Source organism: Echinops telfairi, unplaced genomic scaffold (assembly GCF_000313985.2).
Source record: "Echinops telfairi isolate 266 unplaced genomic scaffold, ASM31398v2 ScPeMD7_7468;HRSCAF=8506_0, whole genome shotgun sequence".
NCBI classification, from domain to species: Eukaryota; Metazoa; Chordata; class Mammalia; order Afrosoricida; family Tenrecidae; genus Echinops; species Echinops telfairi.
The window spans coordinates 47,582,408-47,594,659 of record NW_022111369.1 but is presented as its reverse complement, the minus strand read 5'-3'; positions in this window follow the sequence as shown (position 1 = coordinate 47,594,659).

Here is a 12,252-nt window from a genome sequence, read left to right as displayed (position 1 = left end):
AAAAGAGGAGAAAGTGAGATGATAAAAGGGTTTCCAAAAAACTCTTGCCACTTAAATTCTAAGAGGCCTAAAAAAATTCCTGCAAATACAAGATAATGGAATTTTTCTATGAACTTTTTGAAGCCCACTCATATTAAGTAGAGAAGGGTGAATCCAGAAAGGTGAGTAAAAAGGGGTGGCCCAAAAGATACAAGAAAAACCAAAAGAATATAGTATCTGAGAGACTGAAAGAAAAGGACAGGGTAGTCAAAATTTTGGAGTAGTGTGAGAATCCAACAGAGAAAACAAATGTTTGGGATTTAATAATACTAAGGTCTGCAAATTTCTGAGAGAGTCATTTCAGTGGATCAAAGGGGACTGCAGGTTTCTAGTGTCCAAGAATAGGGTAAGAGGCTAGCATGCATGGTTTTCTATTTATGCTATCAGCTCTTCATTATTTTGTAGATGATAAAACTAAGAATTTCAGAGATTAAGAGCCCTACCCAAAGTCTCACAGTTAATAAGTAGTAGATGAAGCATTCAGACCCTGCTCTCCTAGATTCTACCAAAAATCTTAAAAGAAACCAAGCTTTCTGCCAAGATAGAGACTGGTGGAAGGCCCAAGAAATAGCCTCTGCTCAGCCTTCAGGCCTGGAAGGAAACTCACCATCATGGCCTACTTTTCAGCCAAACAACAGATAGTCCTATAAGGGAGATAGACACACCGTAGAATCATCAACATTTGAGGTCCAAAGGGCAGGATCCTTTGCCAAAGGATAAAGTTCAGAAGTATTAGGAAAGAAGGAGGGAAGGAAACAGGAAACACAGGGAAAAGTGAATAAATGTTCATTGTAGCATGAAACAAAATGTGCATGAATTGTTGAATGTGAAGCTGAGGTCTATTCTGTAAACTCGCAATAAGAAGAAATTTAAGAAGCACTATGGAGTAATGGTATAGAATGCATTAAAAAAAAGAAGAAAAATATTTCAAGGAACAAAGTGGTAACTGGTGTTTCATCATTCCGGGAGTAAATTTAAGTGATAAACCATTCATAAAATGGTTCATTGGATTTAACAATTAGGAAGTCAATGAAAGTTATCATCAAAATAAACCCCATAGACTGGTGAGATTGAAGACAGATAGAATTCTTTTGAGCATATGATCAAGAGCCAGTGGTAGTGAGAGAGAAGTCCAAGCTACACTGAAGGCATTAGTGAAAAGCCAGGACCCAGGAATGACAGACTATCAAATACAATGTTTCAATAAGTTGAAGCACTGGAAGTGCAGTTGTCTGCCAAAAATGTTGGATGCTAGCTACCTGGCTAATTGACTGGAAGAGATCCATATCTGTGCCCTTCCAAAGAAAGGTGACCTAACAGAATACACAAATTATAACACAATAGCATTAGCATCCAATGAAAGTGAAATTGTGTGGAAGGTAATTCAACAATGGCTGCAGTAGCACATTGAGAGCAGCCAGAAGTTCAAGGCGGATTCCGAAGAAGGTCTGAAATGAATGGTAGCAGTGCTGACATCCGATGGTCTTGACTGAAAACAGAAAGTACAGGAAGATATTTACTTGTATTTTATTGAATATACAAAGACTTTTGACTGTTGTGGGTCATAAAAAAAACTATGGACAACATGGAGAGAAAAATGGGAATTCCCAAACCTTTGACTTTGCTCATGCAAAACCTCTGTCATAGGAAGAGAACAAGGGACTATGGCAAGGCTTAAAATCAGTAAAGGTGTGTGTTGCGGTGGTATCTTTTCATCATACTTACTCAATCTGTATGCTGATCAAATAATCCAAGAAGCTGGGCTCTAGGAAGAGAACGGTGGCATCAGGATGAGAAGAAAATGTATTAACCTGTGGGTTGCAGATGACGCAAACGTGCTTGCTGCAAACCAGGAGAACTCGAAGCATCTGCAGATGAAGAGAGATGCAAGATTGCAGCTTCCCATGTGCATTACAACTTAATTTAAAAACAACTGGACAGCCAAGAAAGAGGAAGACACTCAATGACACGGATTCACACAGTGGTGACAAAAATTGCCTTTGATATAACCGTTTTGAGGATGACACCGGACAAGGCACTGTTTTCTCTGTTGCACATGGCGGGCACTAGGAGTTGGAGCTGACTTGGCACTTAACGACAAGAAGAAAGAAAATGGACATCAGGAAGTAATCAATGAGTGCAGATAATTCTCTAAAGGTATTTATTTGTGAAAGGAAGAAAAACGATCCAGATCAGCACATTGGCATGAGTGAAATGTTTATGAAATATTTCTAGGATGGAGGAAACCTAGGCATGCTTGTAGTCAGCAAAAGCAAATGGCAAGAGAGAAGTTGATGAGGAGAAGGTGCTTACAGACAGAGCAATGTCTATGACCATATCACGCTGAACTCGCCCAATCTTGTCAGAACACTGTCCCGTTGATGGCACGGGGAAGGAGATTTACCACAAAAAGTAATGGTTACCTCAACAATTGAAACACCCCTTTCTCTGAGGCAGGAGGAAAGATGGTTGGTAATTTAAGGGGAAGTAAGATAGTTGGCTTGATTTTTCTCTGTGCAATAGGAGGCTAAATTGTCTTCTAAGAGTTGGAGGATTAAGGGATTTCAGATGTTGGTTAAACTCTAAACATGATATTTCTGAGGGGAGAGGTGCAACTTAAAGTTCATGGGGTTTGGGTAAACCCACAACTAGCACCTCCTTCCTCTATGTGTAAGGAGCTATATAGTGGTGTAATTGATTAATGGCAGCAGTTTGAACCTCTCTCCCACTCCATAGAAGAAAGACAAAGCTTTCTGCTCCATAAAGACTTACAGGCTCAAAAACTTAGGGTCATTGTGAGTTGGAATTGATTCAATGGCAGTGACTTTTCAGTTTTTCTTGTTATAGTTTTTAAACAATTGGGGGTAGATATGTAATTATCACATCAACGGTGATTAAAATAGCCAATTTATTATTTGGGGAACTGTTGGAGGACTTGCTTTATGGACTTATAGAGGACAGGCTCTGTAATACCAAATCCTTAAACTTCGAATTTGACTTACCCTTCAAGTTACATACAGCTCTGGAAAACCTCAGGTCTTCCGAATGAGAAAAACATGACCCTTAACATTTAGATCAAGACAAAGCAGTACCGGATGGGCCTTCCTTCTAGGTAGGCAACAATTTAGATGCAAGTGGAGAAAGGATTTGAACCACTTGCCTACTTTCTTGTCCCAGATTCACGAAGTTCATAATGAAAACACGCACACAAAAAACAAACCTGCTACCACCAATTCCAGCTCCCAATGAGCAGCTGGTGGGCTAGAACCAGTGATACTTGAAAGGAGGCAAAAAGAGGCCAAATATGTTATTCCATTAAATGCCACACTACCTGGCAATAAGCAGTTGCTGGTTAGAACCTGCTGACCCCGCCATTAGCAGCCTAGTGCAGGAGCCCGGGCACCACCAGGAAACATTGAATGGAGGCAAAAATAAGAGGCCAAATCCGTTCTTCAATCAATCTCTTCTGAAACTCACTTAGATTTTCTCTGTCTTGCTTGATTTGTAATAACCTTTTGCTTTCTTCATGAGCGATTTTCTAGATATTGACATGAATTGACAGAGTGGCTGTGATACTGGGCTCTAGTATTGGAACACTTGTGAGGCTAGCGCAGGACTGGGCGAGGTTTCATTCTGTTGTGCACAGGGTCGCTATGGATCAGGATAAATTCAATGGCTCCGACCTACAACCCGTTATTCCATGAGGCATCACACTACCTGGAAACAAGAAACTTGAGGAATAAGCAAAACAAAGGCAAAAAAAATCACTATTCAGAAGACACTGAACTTCTGTTAAGAGTAATGGAACACAGGGAATCCCGGAGAGATAAACCCCTCAAGACCATTAAGGGGAGTAGGCATACTAAGAGGGTAAGGGAATGTGGGGGAGTAATGGGGAACCGATCACAATAATCAACGTATGGCCCCACTCCCCAGGGGGACAGACAGCAGAAAAGTGGGTGAAAGGAGATAATGGTTGGTGTAAGACAGGAAAGAAAAAAAGAGAAGAATTTATAAATTATCAAGGGGACATGGGGTAGGGAGAGTGGAGGAGGGAGGAAAAAAATGAGGAGCTGATACCAAGGGTTCAAGCAGAAAGAAAATGTTTTGAAAAAGATGTTGGCAACATATGTACAGATATGTTTGACACAATGGATAGATGTATGGATTGTGATAAGAGCCATCAGAGGTCCCAATAAAATATTTTTTTAAGTGATAGAAAATTTTGAACAGTGGTAATGACAGTACAACAATCTAAATGTAACGAATGTCACTGAGTTGTCCATGTAAAAAGGTTGAAATTACAAACACATGATGCTAGGTGAGTGGAAGCAAGCTGCAACCATCTCAATGAAATCGAAACAATAAAATAATCCAAGCATGAACATCCTCCCTATTCCCAATGCTAATTAAACTCACCCCATGTGCAATGGGTGGCAGAAAGGGAAGGGATCAGGGATGGGGCCAAGTTCTAGGGTGAGGTGGGGCTCTCAGATCAATGGGTGTCAGAGATAACGGTTGTTGCGCATCGATTTTGATTATGCAACACAATTGTTCTTACAATTTAACCTTGAATGTCCTTGGTGGTTGAGGAAAGCATATTTCCCAGATGGCTCTTGGAAAAGGCATGAAACACATCGGCCACTCCAAGCTGCTGTCTCTGAAACGGCCCTCTCTCTCCATCTGTGCCTCGAGGCACACAGTCTGGTTCACTTCACTACACAATGACTTTCTAATTATTGACTTAAATGACTTTCCTGAGAGATTTCCTTAGAAACTGCTTCAGAGAGAGTTTAATGTTACGAAAAACTCTAAACTTAGAACAGAAAACTGAGAAGAAAATTAAAAGAAAATAAGTTGGTGTCATCACTAGAATAAATGGTGTAATTGGACCTGTCAACAGTCACCAACATCCATGCTGAGTCCCTGCCCCACGAAGCTGCGATTTTCATCCCCTGTATTCAAGAGGCTTTGTAAAAGACAATAAAGATTTTCAAGCTGTTTATTTGTTGCTGTTATTGTTTTTCTTTGCTATTAGAAATATTCAATTTTTTAAAGTAGCTCCTGACTTTCATCTGCTCTGCTTTGTTATTTTTGTTTTCTGGGGTTTTTTAAAATGTTTTTCTGTGTATGGAATCCAGGATGGATACACCTATGGAGACAGTAACTGGATAAATAATTCCTTGGGGCTATGGAAGGGGAAATCGGGGGAAAACGGACAGTTCACAATGAATAAAAGAATGAAGAAAATGTTCTCAAACTCACTGTGGTGATGATTGTACAACCCTTCTTGATGTGACATGTAAATTAAATGCCAATAAAACTGTTGTGTGTGTGTGTATCCATTTCAAATAGAAATTCCAGAGTACTCCAACATTTGTTCAAACTTTGCCTTTATAACCATCCGCCTACAGATACAACAGCAAAATCACTTCTTTTTCAAGACACACTCGCTGCACATTTTGAAAGTCTGGTGTCCTTCTAAGAAAGCTAAACTGTTCAGAACAATGTGGTAAACGTTAGTATAGCAGAAGGTGGAAGAATTTTCCTTCAAATTCCACCTCCTCCATTTACGATGTAATGCAACATTGGGTAAGTTACATAAAATCACTTGTCAAGATTCCTTCTTTGATAAAACAGATATAAAAATGGTATACACTACCCAGGGTTTGAGAGGCAAATAAAAGAATGCATTATAGATATCAAAGTCTTTGTGTATAACTCCTTTTCCAGTTATTCAGCAATCAACCATTTCTTGCATTTCAAGTACCTACAGTTGTTGTGAGGTGACGTCACGCCAATGGCTACTCTTCTAGGGTTTTCGCCGCTACAATCTTTGAAGAAGCAGATTCCCCAGATAGTTCTCCCACAGAACCTCTGAATGTGTCCAAACTCATGTCGTTCCAGCTAGTAGGTGAGGATGTAATTGTCTCAGTCACCAGGGCGCTTGCGCCCACCCTAAGGGCTAGGAATACAAAAATAGCAGTGACATGGTGGTCGTGCTTTCTCGGAGCTCACACATTGGTCCTCTCCTTATAAGTGCTATTATTAAATTGTTAGCTTAATGGCCACCAGATTCTTCAGTAGAACACCTATAAACCTACATTGGAGATGACAATAATCCTACAAATGACTCTGCCAATTGCATTTAGAGCCAGAATTTTTCAGGGCATATATTTGGATAAAGTACTGTAAATAAATTTATTTTATAAATTTATTATATAAAATCTAAAGGTAAACAAAAGCTATATATATATATTGGGTTTAATCTAACAATGAACTGAAAGTTTGTTTAAAATCTTGGGCCTCTGCATCTTTATATTTTCAAGCCATAAGGATAAATGTAACTCTATTATTTCCCTATTCTGTTTAGGAATATTAAAGAAAACATATATCAGAGTTCCTGGGATTCTTTGACTAGAGGTAGCATTCAAAACCCTTTTTATCAAGCACTAAAAATTAAAAAAGAAAAAGAAAGACCCATTTTGTCGAATCTGTGCCTCACTTCACTTAAAGCACATCAGAGCTGATATGGTGGGGTTTTCACATTACCTGGGACAAAATCTGCAAAATGCTTCTCAAATAAAAGTAAGATGCTCCACTAACCAGGCTTTTGCTATAATAGACCTAAAAATAGAACTTTACACCCCATTGCAAACAGGAAACCATGCTTCACCAGCTTCAGATTTCCTTAAAGACAGCGTATGAATGAAGTATCAAAAAAGGGTTTGGCTCTCTTAATGATTAACACATTATGAGATTCCTTCAAATGATGGAGAAATGCTGTCCAACATCTTATTACTTTCTATAATTCCTGGTTGTAAAATATCCCTCCCTCTAACAGAATTATTTTCATTTTTCCCCCCCTGTGCCTTTACCAACTGTATTTTTATACATGCTCCCAAACATATCCATCTGCCAACTGCAGTGCTGATGTTGAGAAGACGAACAAAAGAAATGCTAAGATGAATATATTTTGAAGAGGTGAAGGGAGAACTCTTGGAAGGAGAACATTTATAGTTGATATATGTGGGAATGTAAGTAAATATGTATTCAGTTATTAAGATGTATAGAAGTAAATGTAATATATATGTACAAGTATAAAACCCAGTTGGCAGTGAGTTGATTACAATTTATGATAACCTCGTGCCTATCAGAGTAGAACTGTCTATCATAATTGCAATAGCCAAATATTCAGAAAGCCCGGCAGACTGTTCTTCTCAGACAGCAGTGTGTGGACGCAAACCTCCATTGACCACCGGCACCCACCAGGGAGTCCTGAAAGGGTATTGCTGTTGGGCATCATCGAGTTGATTTCATCTCATAGCGACTTTATGTACAGCATGACCGAGCAAGATTCATTTCACCCAGTTCTTTTTGGTCCAGTGACTGCGTATTCCTTCTAGCATCTTCTGATGCTTCCTGCATGCTGCAATATTTTGCCAGTAGATTGTTTCAATATTGCAACTTATGGCCTCTAGCCTCATTTTTGCTTCTTTTGATTTTCATTTCAGAATTTTAGAATGAAATTTCAGAATTTCACTTCATAGATTTTAAAAATGTTTACAGCTGTTTCTTTTCATTTTGAATCATGCCCCTAGTCAATGAAGGTCCTGGATGCTTTACTCTATCCATGTCATTATGGTCAGCACAGCTCTACAAAGGCAGCTCTTCCTCAGTCGTGCTTTGAGTGTCTTCCAGCCGGAGGATAGCATCTCTGTCACTGTATCTGACAATATTTCATTGCAGTTCATGATGTTTTCAGTAGCTAATCCCTCATAAATGGATGGCCTACTTCACCTTTTGACACTATACCTGGCTATGTTCTGATGCTATTCATAAGAGTTTCAGTGGCTAATTTCTCAGAAGTGGACTGTCTTCATTCTCAGTAGTCTGTTCTTAGTCTGGAAGTTTTGCTGAAACCTGTTCACTTTCGGTCGCCCTACTGGAATTGAAAATACTGGTGATATCACTCCAGCATCACTGCAACAGGTAAGTCACTATAGTAGAACAAACTGACAGATATTGGTCCCATTTGAGTGCCTGAAAAGCAAATGGCTAGTCAAAAGAGTGGCTTCCAGGAGGATATGCTGTGCCAGTTAAAGTCAAGGCAGAGAGGTCAACACCGAAGGTTATGGTCACTCTTATTGAAATTCCCAAAGGGCAGTCTTGGTAGATTTTTTTCTCAAAGGACACAAGTTGATTGTGGGGACTTACAAAGCAGAATTTTAAAAATTGAAAGCTGCATTCGTGGGGGAAAAAGGTCAGGAAATATGTGCTGAGATTTTTTTTTCCATCAGGATAATGCACCTCCTCATTCTTTGGCATCACAGGACTGGCTGATAAGCTTTTCTTTGGAAACCTTGTCTCATCTACCCTACAGCCTAACTAGTTATTTTTGTTCCAAAACCTCAAAGAATGTCTAAAAGGAGCCCGATTTCTGTCCTACCTTTGTACCCACGTGCACACTGCCACGTTTGGCATGGAGTCAATCAGAGAGCACCTACCCAAACCCCAAACCCACTCATTCCAACCATAATGTCCCGCGGCAGCACTCCCAACGCTTCTTTGGATCTTCTCTGGAGCAGACTGCCTCTTCTGTCTGCCCCTTGTGGTTCACAACTCAGCCCTTACCAGACAACCCCACTAGTGCTGAGAGATGGAAACACTGCCTCAGAAGTAGATAGGCCTCAATGGAGGGTATGCCAAGAAACAATAGCCTCACACGTTGATATTTTTATTTAATAAAGGTTTTAGGGCTTTGTTAAGCAATACTGTTTATATCTTCCCTCCTAGAGAAGATCTGGTGTGCAGGTGACTGAACGGAGTGCTGCAAACCACCCGATTAGCACTCGGAACCAGCTGCTCCCTGGGAGGCAACAGATCTTTGGCTCCCATACAGAGCTATGGCCTCGGAAACTCTACTGAACAGTTCTACTCAGTGGGTTTATAGACTATTAATATGGTATTAAATGCCAACTCTTCTGTTATAATGTAATCCTTATGTTCCTAAGAAATCTTAGTTAACCAAAATCACGCTTTAAAAATAGTTATTTCAGTGGAGAACAAGCAGTTTAAAACTAAAGAGTTTCAAACTCATAATAGCAAACTTCTTTTTTCTATAGGAATTTCAGTAATAAAGTTGACTTTTTAAAGACTCTAAGTCCATGACTATAAGTAAAATAATTAACTCATGATAATTAAGAAATCAAGAAAGGTTTGGCTTTTACATTTCAGCACTATGATTAAAATAATATTTCTTAGATTCTTATCATTGTTTTTACTCATTACTATGATGAAAATATCTCAAAGGCAGTCAGAAAAGTTGCCGCAAGCAACATCTTTCATCACTATATCTGAGTGCTAGTTTTTCATTATGATTGATTGCATTATAACCATATGTTCTAAGCGATGTAAATCATATTTCTTAATTAATCATTACTTTGCAGTTATGAAAACTGGAACTTTTTTCCCTCTCAACATGAGAAATAGCAAAAGAATTAGAACATAAAATCCATCAACTCACTAACAAAGCCTCCTTTTTCCCCACAGTATTCACTGAATTGAAGAATAGGGCAACGATCTGCATGTGTTTTGTTAGACTGGATTTTCCAGAGAAGCAAAAATAGCAATGCTTACATGTATCTATTGTCGTTGTTGTCAGACACCATTGAGTCAGTCCTGGCCCATAGCAACCTTCCGCACAACAAAACAAACCAGTGCCCAATCCTGGGCCATCTTCACAATTGTTCCTGTGCTTCAGCCTTTTGTTTCAGCTATGACGTCAATCCTTCTGCCCGAGGGACTTCCTCTCCTTCAATGCACCTCTCTTTTACCCAACATAATGACTTTCTCCAGGGACCCATCTCTCTTGACAACATGCCCAAAGTATGTAAGATGAAGTCTCGCCATCCTTGCCTTTAAAGAGCACTCTGGCCTGACTTCTTCCAAGAAAGATCAATTTGTCCTTTTAGCAGTCCAAGGTACATTCAATATCCTTCTCCGGCATGAGAATTCAAATGCAGCAATTGTTAGGTCTTCTTTATTCAATGTACAACTTTCACATACCTTTGAGGCCATTGAAAAGAATTTACATATGTATATAGAAAAGGATTTATATCAAGAAATGGCTCACACAGTGTAAAAGCAGGTAAATCCAGTTTGGTTTAAGTTCATGGGTCAGATAATAAACTGGAGGCTTCTCCTGACTCCTGTAGCTGTAGGAACTAAAGAACCAGGAATCAGGATGACCTCAGGCTGGTGAATGCAATGTCAAATCCAAGTTTGACAGTCTGCTTATGTTCCTGGGATTGGTAGGAAATATGACAGGAGATGGATGAACCAGATACAGCAAAAAATGAAGCTTTCACGTGGTCTGCTTACAAAAGAGCATGTCCCGGCCCGAGGAATATTTCTTCCAATTGTCTCAAGACGAGGACATAATCAAGGGAGCTGCATTCGACCACAGGAAACTCACAGAATTGATTATGTTACATTAGGGTCCATCATGGAGTTGATTACATTGTACTAGATCATGTGATGGCAGTTTGCCAAACCACTAAAAACCCAGGGCCAGCCAGTGGACACATAATCTATCATATATGCAAACACTTTAAGTGTAACTCCTATTTAGAACCGAGAGATAAATTATATGATATTTACTTTCCTTCCCATCAAAGAAACTAAAAATCTAGAAATGTGATATGATACTTATAATTTTTCTTTAAAATAGTTCAGAAATAGTGTTGGATTACATGTGTCAGTTGGTTAAAGCATCAACTGAAATATAAAATATAGTTACTGTAAGCATCAACTATAACATATAGACTCCAGGGATTGTCTGCAAAAATTATTGAAGAATGGCTACCAACTCGACAGCAGCTAACAAGAGCAACATAACAGCCCCCAGACATGGCCACTGCATGCATTTTGATCAGCCATATCTCAGTCAACAACTAGCCTTTGTCATTGGCGAAGTAGGTACCAGAAACATTTTGGATTTTATTTATGTTTGTTGCAGCAGTTGAGCTCTAATTAATAATGACTCTATGCACAGGAGGTCTTAATGGCTGCAGGTGGAACTGCTCCACAGGATTTTCATTGACTGATTTTCAAAAGTTAATATCCAGGCCTTTCTTCCTGGAGTATCTTCCTGCGTAAGAGTAACTGAAACCTGTTCAACATTCTAGCAACAAGCAAGCCTTCAGTGACAGACAAATAAGTGATGGCTGCACATGAGATGCATTGGCCAGGTAGTGAACATAGGTCTCACCCATGATAAACTAGAATTCTACCCGTGAACCACCAGTGAGTTATATTCATCACTCTTGAATAAGAAGAATGTTAGCAATAGGATGAAGACATTAAAGATCGGTGGGTTAGCTAAAAGATTTTCCTAATCCTCCATGAGCCAGTCTGAGGAACCCTTCAAGCTACACCCATATGGTAATGCTTAGTCTTCATCCCTAAAGGTTCTGTTTCCAGTCATTGGATTAAAGGGGTTCTATTTACCTCTTGACTAATGTACATTCCTTAAGCAAATTGTTCTTATAATGAAGTGGTCAGGGGATCTAAAAGGGCAGAGTTCAGACATCCTTGAGGTTACTGAGCAAAATATATGAACTGTTTTATGCCTACGTGCTACGTGATAACTAAAGAATGTTCATTTCAAAATACCTGACTGTGATAACTAGGTTTTGTGCCAACTTGGCAGGGTCAGGATTCTCAGTGGTTTGGCATCTCAGACTAATAATCTTCACGAACTGACCTAACACAATGGAGGCAACTCCATAAGGGGGTCAGTCAGGAGCTGAGCTTTGGAATTAGCATCATAGATATCATAAATGTTTTGATATCAAACCGACAGGATTTTAATTGACCAGTTTTCAGAAATATGCTTGTAAAAGCTGTACAACCAGTAAAGAAGACAAGAGAATGATTGATGCATTTGAATTATGGTGTTGATAAAGGAGATGGAAAGTACCATGAACTGCCAGATGAGTCAAGCCTGTCTTAAAAAAGCACAGCTAAAATTCAGTATGGCAAGACTTTACTTCATGTACTTTGGACATGCTCACAGGAAGGACCAATCCCCGGAGGACATCATGGTTGGTGAAGAGTCAGCACAAAAAGAGGAAGATCATTGATGAATTGGACTGACACATCGGCTCGAGCAACAGGCCCCAACACAACAATAGCTGTGAGGGTGGCGCA